Source organism: Phalacrocorax carbo, chromosome 1 (genome assembly GCF_963921805.1).
Source record: "Phalacrocorax carbo chromosome 1, bPhaCar2.1, whole genome shotgun sequence".
Lineage (NCBI taxonomy): Eukaryota > Metazoa > Chordata > Aves > Suliformes > Phalacrocoracidae > Phalacrocorax > Phalacrocorax carbo.
The window spans coordinates 66,065,021-66,079,109 of record NC_087513.1 but is presented as its reverse complement, the minus strand read 5'-3'; the positions used below and the strand labels follow the sequence as shown (position 1 = coordinate 66,079,109).

Here is a 14,089-nt window from a genome sequence, read left to right as displayed (position 1 = left end):
GTTTTAAACACATCAATATATAGTGTCCTCTTGCATTGTCCCTTACAGAGCCTTTGCATTAGGTGAGAGATTTAAGGTACTTCTGTAATTTGCACATCGCTGCATTTTGTGCACGTGTACGCAAGTTCCGACGTAAAGTGTAAGGCGTGAAACTGCTTTAAATGTAGTGGTCCCTGTGCGTGAAGATGGTTCTCAGCAGGACTGTGTTAGGGGGCTGTAGGGCTGCTGGTTTGGGAGCTTTTCCTGCTCTCTGGGGTTTTTCAGGCTGTCCCGAGGATTTGCAGAAAGGGTGATTGAAGCCGCCTTCTCTCCCTTTAGTTGTAAAGAGGTGGCAAGGGAATTGCGTGATCAAAGGCTGAAATCGCCCCCCGACCGCCTGCCTGCTTCTGAGATCCGAAGTGGCTTCTCACACGCTGAAATACGGCTCGGTGAAGCTGAGCCGGAGGAAGGCTGAAGTTCTCACGCTATCTCAGGACACAGCTTGGAGGTACTGTTTAAACAAGCACTCTACTCACGGTGGGTTGAAAGGAGGAGGAAAAAAAGGAACATGCAACGTGTTGGGGATAGAAGAGTGCAGGCACTAGAAAAAATAGATGATCCAGGGTGGCATGATTAAAAAAAAAAATCCCCGGCAAACTAAATGTAGGTATTTTAACAGAAAAACTAATGTTTCTTAAAAGCAAATTGAAACTAACGAGGCTTTTAACTTCATGTATTGCTATTTCAGAGACACGCTGGGACTCAAAATGAGCTGGTGTATCTTGTTTTTTACGAACACTTCAGACAACGGTGAGGGTACAGGCTGGCTGGGGAGAAACTGAGGTAATACTTGTCTTAGTGTATACCGTATATATACAGTAACGTAAGAAACTGGGGCACCTTCTCTACTCTCAGAAAACCCAGGGTGAGGGAAGAACGGGGCTCCACGCGGAGGAGTCCAGAATCCTTTTGCTCCTGCTTTACTCTTTGTCTCTCTTCTATTTTTTTCTTTACGAGGGGGAGGGAGCTCTGGCCTTTCTGGTCACTTGGTCTGGCTAATGTCATCCCCTTTTGTTGTAACGTGGCATATCACAGGAGAGGTCACGTAAATGATACGTGAGAATAGTTTCACTGCTTAAGAGAAATGGAGTGACACACTCCTTCCTTATACATGGGGAAAGGTTATGTATGGGAGCAGAAAGGTTGGAGATAAGCTGTGGGGGTACCAGCTGGGAAAGAGGAGCAGGAATCTGTGGAAAGCAGAAAGTTAGAGGTATGCGGCAGAACTACAATGGGCAGGGGAAAAATATAACAGAAAAGTGGAAGGATCAAAAAAAAAAAACCCACCAAACTGGCAGGATAAAGCAGCAAAACAAAGGGGAAGACACATCACAGCTAGGAAGGAATGTAAACAGTGTTAGAAACTATGTTAGACCCTTTTGCTGACATACAGACAGTCACAAAAGCATTTCCAGTAAACAATAGATACTACATTCTCTGCATGTATGAGCGAGGACTACTGAGGAGATTAGAAAATAGTCAAAAAAATGTGAAACATTTCCTCCCCTCCTCCTTTTCCCTGCCCTCTTCTCCATTCCCGAGCTCCAGTACAAACATGAATGATGGATAGCTTTTATAGTTGAAACCAGTTTGGTTTCACACACAAAATACACCTGAAATGGATTCAGCATTTAGAAAATACTCTCATAGAGGGTGTCCTCAGATGCCACTGACAGCACATGCAGGTTTACAAGCTCTTGGCACATTGGCATTGTCTCTGTTGGAAGAACTGTTGAATTGTTATTAACTTTATTTTGCAAGTATGTTCATTTATTTGTGCTTGTGAGATTCGTGGCAAAAGAAATGGCAGTTTGCTCTGGGCTTTAAATTCTTTAATGAGATTTCTGAGATAGATTTCTCTCCTTGTGACTAGGAATGCTGACTGGAAAGTTTGGGGGGGAGGGGGGGAAGGGAGAGAGAAAGAATTTTGCCTGCACAGCAATTCAGACAATGCTTAGCCAAGATCTGAAATAGAAATGAATTAAGGCTTTTTCTTACCTGAAGAAAATAAGAAAATATCATGTAACTGATTGCCCCATCAATAGCAATTCCCTGAAGTTGACTTATGTCGGATTAACACCTCTTCTCGACTGAACTGAAAAAAAAACCACAAAAAACAGACAAAGAAAAAAATCCCCCCAAAACAAACCAACCCGAGTCTTTTGAGAGGGAAATACCTCACTAGCACCATTTGCAGATGCAAAGCAACATAGCTGGAATTATCCCTGAAAGAATTGCAACTAGTGATGAATGATTGCTCATTAGATTTTTGAAAAAGAGATTTAATTATGATACATGTAGTGACTAAGGGATGAGGAATCACATGCAAAAAAATCTTCTTTCTGTCCAGTGCCTGATGGAGTTAAGCAGATCAGTAAATCAGGTATTTCTTTATAAGACTGATTTCTTATCTGGCCAGATATTCTCAGCCTAAATCATGCAACCTTTCCCCATCAGAAGTTCACCACAAGTAATATTTATATTAAAATTGTGGTAGTTGGTCCTTTCACTCTTCCTTCCTTTCCCCGACCCCTCTTTCTGTGTTCGGGCTTACGGAATAAGCTGGGTTTGTAACCTGGAAACAGGTTATTTTCAGCTGCAGGAACCTTAGGAGGAAATGGGCGTAAGCATGAACATGGAGGCATTAAGTTTAAATGTGAAACAGCTCGACAACAAGGGCTTAATCTTAAATACACACAAATTATCCCTATGTGTATCTCTAGGACCACATGAAAATGAAGTGCCGTTCACTCAGGTTTGGTTTTTTGTTTTTTATTTTTTATTTTTGATCCCATGGTTGAAGGTGTTATATACAAGTGCAGGTTAGTCAGGAATAGCCGGACTGTTTCTGCATCTGTCCTCTTCCTTCTGGTTTCGTTTGAGTCACCCCGCCGAGGGAAAGGGAACCAATTCTTCCCCGTGAGTAAAACCCCAGCGAGGAGCGAGAGGCCACACTGCCACCGCGTGTTCCCTTGCTGGAACGGCACGACCGAGCCTGCTCGCTGCCGCGGCTCCCAGGAGGGTAAAACTTGCAAAGCAGACTTGGAGAGTACCCAGGAAGGAGTTAACTCCAGGCTTAACAATCTGAAATCGGTATTTTATTGCAACTGTTTTTTGTCATAGGAGATAGAACTGAAGTTCAAACCATCTGTCTTTTGCACCAAGAACTGGTATCTGCATTTTCCACAGTAACATATACATTTCTTTCAGCCTAGCATCATTTCTGGAAGCAGAGAAATAGAAGATCATCTATTTTGTCCTGTAGAATAATTTAAAGCATAGGTTTTTTTCAAGACAACTAGGGCAAAAGTGCTACTTTTCCATTCGTAAAATGGGTGTGATAGCAGTTCTCTGCCTGACAGAGATGTGGCAATAAGAGTAGTAAGAGCTATGACTGAGACTCCCTACCTGACTTAGAGTTCAAGGGAGCAGCAAATTGCCTAAGGAAAGAAAACACACACACACACACACAAGATGACAATGATCCTTATTCGAACATCACAAACCTTCTTTCACTTTGATGATGAGAGTGTGCAGCTGCTGCTTTGGAAATCCAGGCCATAGCCTAGAGCTGACTAAACCCCCTGACTTGAGAAACATCTTATCAAAACTGCCATATGGCCGTGAGCTTTGCTTTATGTCTCAAAGAGAGCCAAGGGCTGCAGGAATTCAGGATGGTCCTGAAGCTGCAGATAACAGTGGCTCCTCAGGCATACAGCTTTTTGGTTGTGTAGTAGGACAGGACTAACTTGCACCCTGACCTGGGTTGAGAAAGCAATGTTCATTTCATCAGTCTTGCTGCAATTTGTTTCTTCCTGCAGCTGGAGGTGTTGGTTATCTAGCCTGCCTGTACCAGGGTGGCAGCTGATGTTGGCCAACGTTGTGGCCCTCAGGTAAAATCCCTGCTTGAGTCACAGACCGTTGAGCAGTTTTGCTTGCTGTCATTGCCACACAGAGCTCAATCTGGTGGGAATTGTGTGCTACTGCTAGAGATCTGCTAGAGATTGATATAGGGATGCATTCAATCAGGGGATATTTTTGGATGCTGTCTCCAGCACAATTTGTGGGGTTGGATCATGCTCTGATAAATGAAGTAGAGCAGTCTCCAAGAGGAAGGGGGGTGTGTGTGGCTGCCCTTGTGTACGATGTCCTCTGTCCTTTGTGATGCTACAAAGAGGTTTTGACGCAGTGAACAAGACAGCAGGAACAGAGAGAATTGAGATAAGGTTTTTAAAAGGTCTGACTGTGAACTACCTTTGTGGAGATTCCCCAGCCGGTACCAGGTCTCTTTTGCTTGTTAGTGGGCTCCTCTTTCCCCTGCGAGCAGGGGAGAGCCTGGTTGCACAGCTCCATTAGGAAGATACTCTTCAGTGATCAAGAGCAGAGGAGACAGGGTTAGCCTAGATTTTCCGTCTCCCGACAGATCCTTTGTGTTCAGCAGGACCACCTGCACACTGTGAACTGGGGGGGGGAGGGGGTGGGTGGGCAGCAAGTTCTGGGGGAAGATGGTAAAGCCCATTCTGTCCTAGCCAGTCAGTGTTTTGTGGATAACATTCCCTTGACTGCTTTTTTAATGCAGCTTATCACAGCTGGCTCAAGGCTTGCTAGCAAAGCAGGCAAAACTGAACAGCAGGGGAGCATGGGCGAAGTTTGTAATGCTGCATTTAAGCATTGATAAAGTAACAGCATGGCCTGTCCATGTATTGGACTGTTTGCTGTCTGAGTACCTGCTGCCCTAGGCCATTGCCTGTGCCTAAGGTACCTCTCTTGTCCTTATTTTTTTCTTTACAGCCCCCTGTGCTCTGTTTTATCCTACCATTCCTAGTCTTTCTCTTTGGTAATCAAGTGTAATATTTTAAAAGTGTGATTTTTTTTTTCTTTCTTCTTCTTTCTAGTTCATGGGTGCCCGTAACCAGTTATTGGAACAAAGGTTGTGCTCTGCATGTGTCAGTTCTTGAGTCATCTGGGCACTGAGGAGACAGCCAAGAAAGATCTAGGAAGACATATTCGAATGGTCTTATCAGATGCTATGCTAAAAAGCGCAACAATGTAATGTGACTTGTTTGCAAGGTTTGGAATGAAAGCAATGAAGCAGAGCTAATTTCAGTAAGCTGTTATCACTGCTTTGAGTAACACGCTTGTTCAGTTATATCAGGCATGGTTGTTTTGTCATGCATTAGCGTTTGGTCACTGTAGTAAAAGAACATGCTGTATATGTAGGTGGAGGTATAAATACTCTTAAACTGTTGACACAGGAGCACACCACCAGTGTTTATTGAGTTGTTATTGCATGCAGTGTTATCTAGAGGCTCTATATTTTATCAGTGCCCTCTTTTGTTAGGGGCTGCACGTGAGCGATTTTTGCCTTTGCCTTATGGTACAAGTAACCAATACATCCAAATGACTGATGTATCCTCTTTATATAAAAGTCAGGGTTGGAGGAATTAAATGCTATTCCTGAAGAAATGTGGTAACCCAGAAACTGAAAAGCATTTTTTATTTTTTGGCTCCTAATTTTTAAATATATGAGATGTGGTTATTGAGGACAATGGTAGAGCAACATTTTGAAACACTTTTTTTGTAGTATTAGTAGAAAGGTTTTTATTGATCATAATTTCCCCATCAAAGCATCTTTTGAGATAAAACTAACATTTTTCTTTTTAAATAAGAGCTGTCAACACTCCTCCTCCAGGCAAAAATAAAATTATTGGTTTCATTAAAATGTCCTAATTTCTTTTCCTATTATATTTAGTGAAGTAGAAAACAGGGCTAAAGGGACCTGAGGAGGACATCTACTCATTTCCTGCTGTAAAGTAGGATCACCTATATCTAAAATATCACCAATATCAAACTAATCTGCTTCTAATATGTTATTTAATACGTGATGGAAGGCTATTTCTATATCATACTGGTTTTCCACAACCTGAGGATGCACACATGAAAGATCTGTTATAATAGACACTCATCCACATAATGCCAGATTAATGCATCCAAACCAGACACTATAAGAAAATGACAGAATGCACTAAAACATAGAGATTAAGTTGGAAAAAACCTGAAGTGTACATGCATATTCATTTTGGGTTGGATCCTTAACTTTTCTTTAGCAGCTTTGTGTACAAAGCAGTCACAAAGCTGGCTGGCCTGTTTCCTTGGGAAAGAAAAAATTTCAGATAGGCTCCAGTTGCCAGAATAGTTTATAAGCAATCTGTGTGTAAGACCAGCAGGTCCAGCTGGCCAGCAAGAACTGCTGTTGAGAGCTGCTCTATGAACACAATGATTTCCCAATGGGCTCTTCTTTTTTTCTCTCTCTCTTTTTTTTCCTTTCCTTTTTTTTCTTTTTTTTGGGGGTGGGGGTGGGGGTGGTAAGTCAGACTGATTAACTTTTTATAGGCACATTTTTTGGTATTAATTTGCCATAGGTAAGCCAGGTCAGGAAAAGTACAGTCCAACCTGATCTTGGCTCAAAAATAAATGCAACCAGTTCTGCCTCGTTTCCTATACTTTTTGATTTTTCTAACTCTTTCTCTTTTTTACGGTTTGTTCTTAGCATAGACAGCAGTGGGTATAATACAAAGAAGAAAGTTCATATTCTAGGCATCTCCAGCACAGTTTAGGGAGTGACATAAGAACAGAAAGATGTCTGTCCTGGATCAGACCAAAGATCTAGGTAGCCTACCATGCTGTCATGGTGGCCAACACTGGATGCCTAGAATAAAAACAGTGCAAAGGTGTAATAGTATTCCCTTAGTATACTTCTGCAGCTTACAGCAATGTGCAGCTCAGGGATATCTTTAGTCAGAGGTAGTACCTTTGTATTTAATTGTCTTTAATGATTTTCCCCCATGAATTTCAATGTCTTTTTGCATCACTATTGCCCTTTTGTAATGGGATATAGAGCTTATTTATAGGGTATGAGAATATATATTCCCTTTTGTGTTTTTTGAATATGCTATATGATAATTTTGCTTGATGTAATCTATTTTTGGTATTATGAAAAAAAGTGAGTAAGAGTTTCTTATTCATCCTCTCTGTGCTGCTCTTATACAGTTCACTATTATGTTCCTCTGCAGTTGGTTTACTAGGCTGAAAAGTCCTAACCTTTTTATCACTCTTTGCTTGCAAATTGTTTCAGACTGTAGGTCATCTTTATCAACCTTCACTTTTCTAGCTCAGCTCTACCATTTTTAAGACAGGACACCAGAACTGCATGCAATATTTGAGGTGCTGGGACACTTTGGATTTATACAGTGATATAGTCATTATTTCCTGTTTTCCTCCTTATTCTGCACCCCATATTTCCTTTATGTTCAGTTAGCTTTTTTTGACTGCTTCTAAGCTGACATTTTGATGTCAAACGCTAGTGCAGAGGTTTCTTTGTTTGGCCTTCACGCATCCTGCAAGGATGTTGAATATAAGAACATTTTAGTTACTGTTACAGAGTTAGTCCTTGATAGGAACACTGTGACACAAGCCAAAAATACCACTGGGAAGTGAGTCAAAACCGGACTCTCCCCTTTGAGTTACCTGACTTGCTTATCCATGAAACATTCATGTACACTGTCTAAAAATACCCCAGTGTGACATTTAAGTCTACATAAGAGTAATTAGATTCTCCTATCATTATGGCATTTCCAGTCCTGGCAGACTCTCTGAATCTGATTTTCCCCCAGCTTTTCACTATTGTTAACTGTTGTTATCTTGACCCTATTGGTGGTAATGTATATACTTTGCCTTGAGAGTTGCTTTTAAATATTTTGCCTGACACTTCTGTATGAGAACTGAGGTTTGCAATTTGACATCCAACCACTGCTGTAGTTTTTGCGGTCTCACAAGTTGTTCATGGTGCTGTAGAATACACATCAGCTTTAACAAGGAAGGTCAAGTGTGTAAATGCACATTGCTATTGACAGGACACTCCATTAAGTACAGTTACTGTTAGTAAACACTAAACATAGTTCATTTGTGAAAAAGAGCCATAGGTCAAAAGGAACTAAACCAAAATGTTTGAAGAGAAACCTAGTCCTTACCTGAAGAGAGTAAACGATGGAAGAAATCCAAAGCTGAATTGTTTGCTTTGTTCCAAAGACTGCAAAATATTTTGCATGTATTCATGAAGTAAACTTGACAACATCACAAAACCAGAATATTTGGCAACTAGTTCCCTACCTACAGCCATCTGCAAAATGAAATGAAACTTTGGGGATTTTTCTACCAACGTGCTCTAGCTGTGGCTTGATCAATATACTCCATATACTCAATGTCCTCCCTACTCTTTGCTCCTTTGTTGCATAATACATTCATGTATATTTATCAGTACCACAGCATCTGCCATCTGTTAATCCAGGTGCTAGATCTAAGCAGTACAAGTTCTCTGTGCCAGTGGACTGTTCCTTGCTATGTGCTATGTCTCTGAAGTTAAGTATCATTTTAATATTAACAGGCAATTTGGATGTTGTTGGTTCCTTTGCCAGTCTTTTAGATAAATTATAGAAATGTATGCGGTCCCATTTTTGCCTCTGTAGGTACCCTGTTTTATTTTTAGCTTAATGAAAATTGTAACTATAGGGATTTCCTTCCCTCGTACACTTTAGATTACTCTGACATACTGTGCCAGTAGCCACTGGATTTCACTCTTCTTCGTCAACTCCAGACAATAACTCTGAATGGGATATGGGAGCTTTGTAAAGCACTTCCTGAAAACCTGAAGAAATCCAGCCAAATATCCCCCTGATGTGAAGCCACTGGCGGTAATGGAGAGACTGCAAGAATTAATATTCCCTTGGTGTCTGCTATATCTGTTTCATTGGGTTTTGGCAACACCCTTATGAATTTCTTTAAAATGAATCAGTCAGTCTCTCCATAATCTGAATCCAGGCTGGCTATTCTTATCGAAGCTGTACTTTTTCCAGCATTGATGAAACTTAATTGATCCCTAGATGTGCTGTTGATGATAACTTATTTCCTGCTGCTGCAAAAAGCCTGTATCTCAATAGGCAATTTAAAATGGAATATTCAGCTGAAGAGCAGTCTAAGCAGACAAGGACATTTTTTTGTCTAGGTCTTAGCTGGAAGAAGGGACTGCACAAAGTTAAGCTGTGCCTGCCAGTTTTTGGGAATACAGTGGCCAGTAATTTAACTGGAACGATCACTGTGGGCATCTTTTCTTACTGACGGGCCACCTGCCAGCCTCTCTAAAAGCCCTGCTGAAGGTTTTCCTCACTAGACCTGGAATCATGTGCAGCCAAGGATTGGAATTTCTTCTCTCAACTCTATTTTTTTTTTAACATGGAAATGACACTAAAGGCTTGGAGTTATTAAATCGATGTTTCATTTTGAAGATAAAATAATAAATCAGGGCATGACAAATATTTAAGATGTTTTTATAGTTAAAACAGATGAAATATAAATCTCCCTCCTGCACACTCTGATCCTTGCAGGTCTGGTTGTTTCCTTTCGTCTATTAACTGGCATTGAAAAAAAACCATACAGCCTCTTCTGGGTTGCTAAGGAAGTGTCTGTCTCAGCGTACTGTGTCATGCCACCTCTCATATGGGTTGTTGCTGAAATGGTAGTTCCCACTTCTTCCCTCGCACTTTGAATTAAATGCTTCTCCTTTGTGTTGAGTGTAACAGTAATTTGGGCACAGGGTAAGAAGGCTTACCTTGCTGCTCCTGAAAAGCTGGAAATTTCTTTTTTGTTGGGTTGGTTTTCTGTGAGATTGGCAGATGAAGGAACAAGATGAAATCTTCCGGCAGTAGCAGGCAGGTAACTTGAAACTGCATGCCTATGGGTCTGCTCCCTCTTGCAGGCTGCCCCTCACTTCTCTTGGGAGTTTCTCAGTCCCTGTTGCTGCTTCTTGCCTTTTTGTCCTTTCTACCTCTCTCCAAAGAGTTCAGTATAACTCTGAGTGCAGTAGCCCAGATCAGACGGACCTTGCTCTCTTGCAAGATGCCAAACATAAGAGAATGCACAGTATTGGAAGCAAATTAAGTAGTTTCATCAAAAATGTATAGGCATACATGTATGTAAAATGCATATGTGTAATTGTATTAGATGAAATTAGGTGTAATTGTTTTAGATGAAAAAGAAGATGAGAATTAGTGGTCTGTGTAGAAACTGCGGACAGTAGGAAAACATACATAAGTTACTTTCCATTAGCTTTCCTCTCACTATTGGGATCCATCACCAACAGCTTGTTTATTCCCTCCTTCCCTGAGTAATTTAGCTCCTCTTTTCTCCATCATAGGGAGATGTTTGAAAAAAGGCTCTGTTTTCACAGGACATACACTATATTCCACAGCTCTGAAACAAGATCTTGGCAATATTTCAGATCAAGAAAGTTGAATACTGTTTATATAGATCTCTGGTGCTATATCAGCTTTCTAGGATTGTTTTTTTTTTCTCTCTGCTTCCTCTCTTGGCCCATTGTGCAAGCTGCTCGGAGGTCTTTGAACTACTGTTCAGTGCTGGGCTGTGTTCTGCTATGAGGTATAGCAGTATGTTGTAATGGGTGATGTGACCCTTCTTTTATGTGTATGGGCACACTCAGGTATGCACAGACAAGCACAGACTAATGCTCTCATTCTTCCATCCAGGGTAGTTCTCTGGAGAGGAAGAAACTCTGGATTTCTTGTCTACTGATAGCTACGGAACAGGTCTGCAAATAGTTTTCCAGAGATGTTGAGCTTTTAATCAGTTGCAATTCGACATAGACAAAAGAACAAAGAGCAAATAATTTATGAGGTGAAAAGCATAGATTTATGCATTCATTGGTTGTATGTGGGGCCAAGGAATGCATGTTTTATCCAAAGCAGCATAGAAATTTAACCTTTTTTGTTAACATATTCCCAAAACTGCAGCAGTATAGAACTCACTGTTGTATCTTCTCACGGACTGCTGTTTGCACTGGGGGTGGGGGACAAAAATGTCTTGGGTTGCTGCCTGAACTCCTGGTGTCCTGATCATTTGACAGGGAATTTAGCCACAGAATAACATGGCTGCACAGTATAATGTTTAGCTCTGTGTGGACAGACTCCCTTCCTCTGAAAGACAAGGCGTGAGTAGGGGGAGTGAAAAGGTGGGGTTACTGTACATTGCATCCTTGTATGAGCTGGGATTTGGCCAGGGCACAGTCTGTGTCCATCCCAGAAACACTCTGGAGTGCCTCAGTTCAGAAATAGCCACAACAATTCGGTCCAGCAGACAGGGCAGTGAAAAGCTGTATGACAGCTCTAAACTTGCCAGTTAGAAAATGGAGAGAATAGAAATCTCCAGATCTCCTACTTCACTTTGCTTAAAGTCATACAAGTCTTGAATCCTGAGCTCCAGTTCAGGACTTTTACTCTTCTGCCAGCAATCAATTTGTTATAATTATTAATTTCCTTGAATCTTTGAGCCACTTCTGTTGTATTTATCATCAAATGGCTCCTTATCTTGTAGCAATAATGCTGTTCAGCTACATAAGAGAATCTTCTATCCTTACTTTTGGCTTTTTCAGAAAAAGAAGTACTTGAGAAGATAAACAGTAGCTTCTGTTTTATAAAAGGTAACTATATATTATTAGACGCTTCAGTGTGAAATAAATGTGATTAACAAAAAGAAAGAATCTATGCATCAAACAGTATTTTGCTTAAACGCAACTACAATTGTCAAACAGAAGGTCTTGTCTGTGTTCTTTTTCATAAACTGGTTTATAATTGATGACATTATTTCCTGGTGATTACTGTACAGAGAAGAAAAGTGTGACTGCACTTGTCAGCCACTTTTACTACACAGTCATATTCCTTTTCAGAAATTATACAACCTTGTAGCCTACTGAGAAGTAAATTAAAAAGCACTGAGATTTATTCCCTGAATTGAATCTCCAATTAAAGTTACAATTGCTCAAAGTATTGTTTATTTTGCTTTTACAAACTTAGAAAAAGACTACTTAGAATATGGCTAATGACATTTTTGATGGAGTTATGAGAAAATGTGCTTATGTAATACTTCAAAATCACATGGAAACATTGCAATTAGGTTCTGTGAGACTCACTATACACTTTAGTTCATTATGTTTCTTTATATCCATATTAGAGACCTTATTCTCCCTCTCCACTTGTATATAATTCCACTCAGGCATTTGGAGCTGCACTGTTATAATACTGTTGTCAAAAGAAACAGCAGCAAAATGCAAGTGGAGACTGAATAGCTGGTGAAATTTCTGCTGACGACAAAGTAAAATTCTGCTGGAAGGACACCAGCAGAATCAATTGTCAGAAACAGCAGACATGAGAAGAACTGACTCATGGTTGGGACTGTCTATTCTTTATATCAATGGCAGCGGTCATGCTTTTGATGAAAGAGAAGAGGATCAGACTGAGAAGAGCACAGCTGAGGGTTAAAAGTCATCACCAAGAGATCAGTCAATAGGAATTTATTGCTTTCTTGTGAGGAGTATGTTTCATGACATCTGAAGTCCAGCTGAAATAAATGCAGGAGGTGTTATAGGGCTTCCAGAATAAAAGTAAGAGCCAGGTAAGTGCAAGGGATAGCTTTCAAACTACTGCATAGAACCCACGTAGAAATAGCCATTCGGAACAAAGAAAGGTTCTGTATATTTAGGGATATCTTAGGGGATGCCCACCAAGAACTAAAGACAAGAGCTTTTGAAGTAGTCCTCAGAAAGGACTCAGATTTTCTCAGAAAGAAAAAAGATAGCATCATTGGCACTATCAGTTATGGTCAGGGTTCAAGGGATTTTGCAGTTCCATATGTTCTGGAAGCAGACAGTTTTACTTCAATGTCATTTTTTTAGCTGAGAAACGTGTCAGCTTCTCGAATCCAAACAGTCAGTGTTAGGCAGGATCAAAGACCAGGAGGTAAGGAGAAGAGGAGCTATGGCTTACCTTGGGCAAGGTGGGATTGGCTTCCAGCATATAGAGGGGAAAGAGTGACATTTTCTGTTCTCATCAAGAGGAAAGAAGCTAGGAAAGAAAGAAGAAAGAATAATAAAAAGAGATGGGAAGGGGTGCTAGGTTTTATTCATGCTGAAAACAGAACCTTCACATACTGTGTAATAATAGCAAGAAAATATTTGAACTTGGGGTTGAGTCAGTCTGCTCCAAACTTTAATGAACTTTGAATTGTGCCTCTGTATTGTTAGTACCTCTTTAATGGAAAAAAAAAGAAGTTTGGAAATATAGGCAAGTTACATGTTACAATAAGCATAGTAATGAGACTATAAATATACTAAATTGTTGTTCTTAGCATAAATCTGAAAATGTAAAATAAGTTTCTGAAAGCAGAAATATGTTGGGATATCATAAAATGTCTCATTAAAAATTTGGATACTTTATTTTCAGATTTCTACTTCCATATTTTTGTAATGAGAAAAATAAAGAAAAATGACAATTTCGGGTTGGTCACACAGGCCACTAAATTTTTAAGGATGTTATTTTATAGAAGAAAGAATGAAGGGTGGTTTGAAGCTATCACACTATAAACTGAAATAGAGATACATAAAGTACCAATGGATTTATATGTTTCATATCCCCTGTATTATATTCTCCAGAAACAGAAGGTTACATTGTGGGGTCTCCTCTCCTGCTGAGACCAAACTGATACAGACAAAATTTTGATAAGGAATTGCAGGTTTGCCTGTTGATATATACTATGGAGTTGAGGCCTGAAGAACATACAGATCGCAGTATCCTTTCAATATGACATGGAAGTAAAAAAAGACATTTACACTCAGAGGTATTATAAGCCATCCAGGAGCTTATAGCTCTAGAAAAGGATTTTTGCATAAGCACACCACTTCAGGAAAAACAAGGATAAAATACGATGGCTATTAAGTAATGACTGGGTAGTGTGATCTGGGGGCCACTGAAGGTGGAAAGATTGCCGCATGATTTATTTTAAGCAGCAATACCCTTTTTTTTTTTTTTGTTACATTGAAGTAGCAGTGATGAGTCATGGCTGAAATAAAGACATTTCTTGCATGTCAAACAAAATGATGGGTTGAAAGATGTGAGCTTTAATTGCGACCATCAGGAGAGCTTTCACC

The 14,089-nt window shown here is 40.2% G+C and overlaps 1 long non-coding RNA gene across 1 annotated transcript; it reads left to right on the top strand.

Moving 5' to 3' along the window:
- The first annotated feature begins 211 nt into the window (after positions 1-211).
- On the top strand, positions 212-5,672 carry LOC135315194 (uncharacterized). Its single transcript, XR_010374641.1, has 3 exons — positions 212-487; positions 728-822; positions 4,935-5,672. It is a non-coding gene; the product is annotated as an uncharacterized LOC135315194 (long non-coding RNA).
- The last annotated feature ends 8,417 nt before the right edge of the window (positions 5,673-14,089 follow it).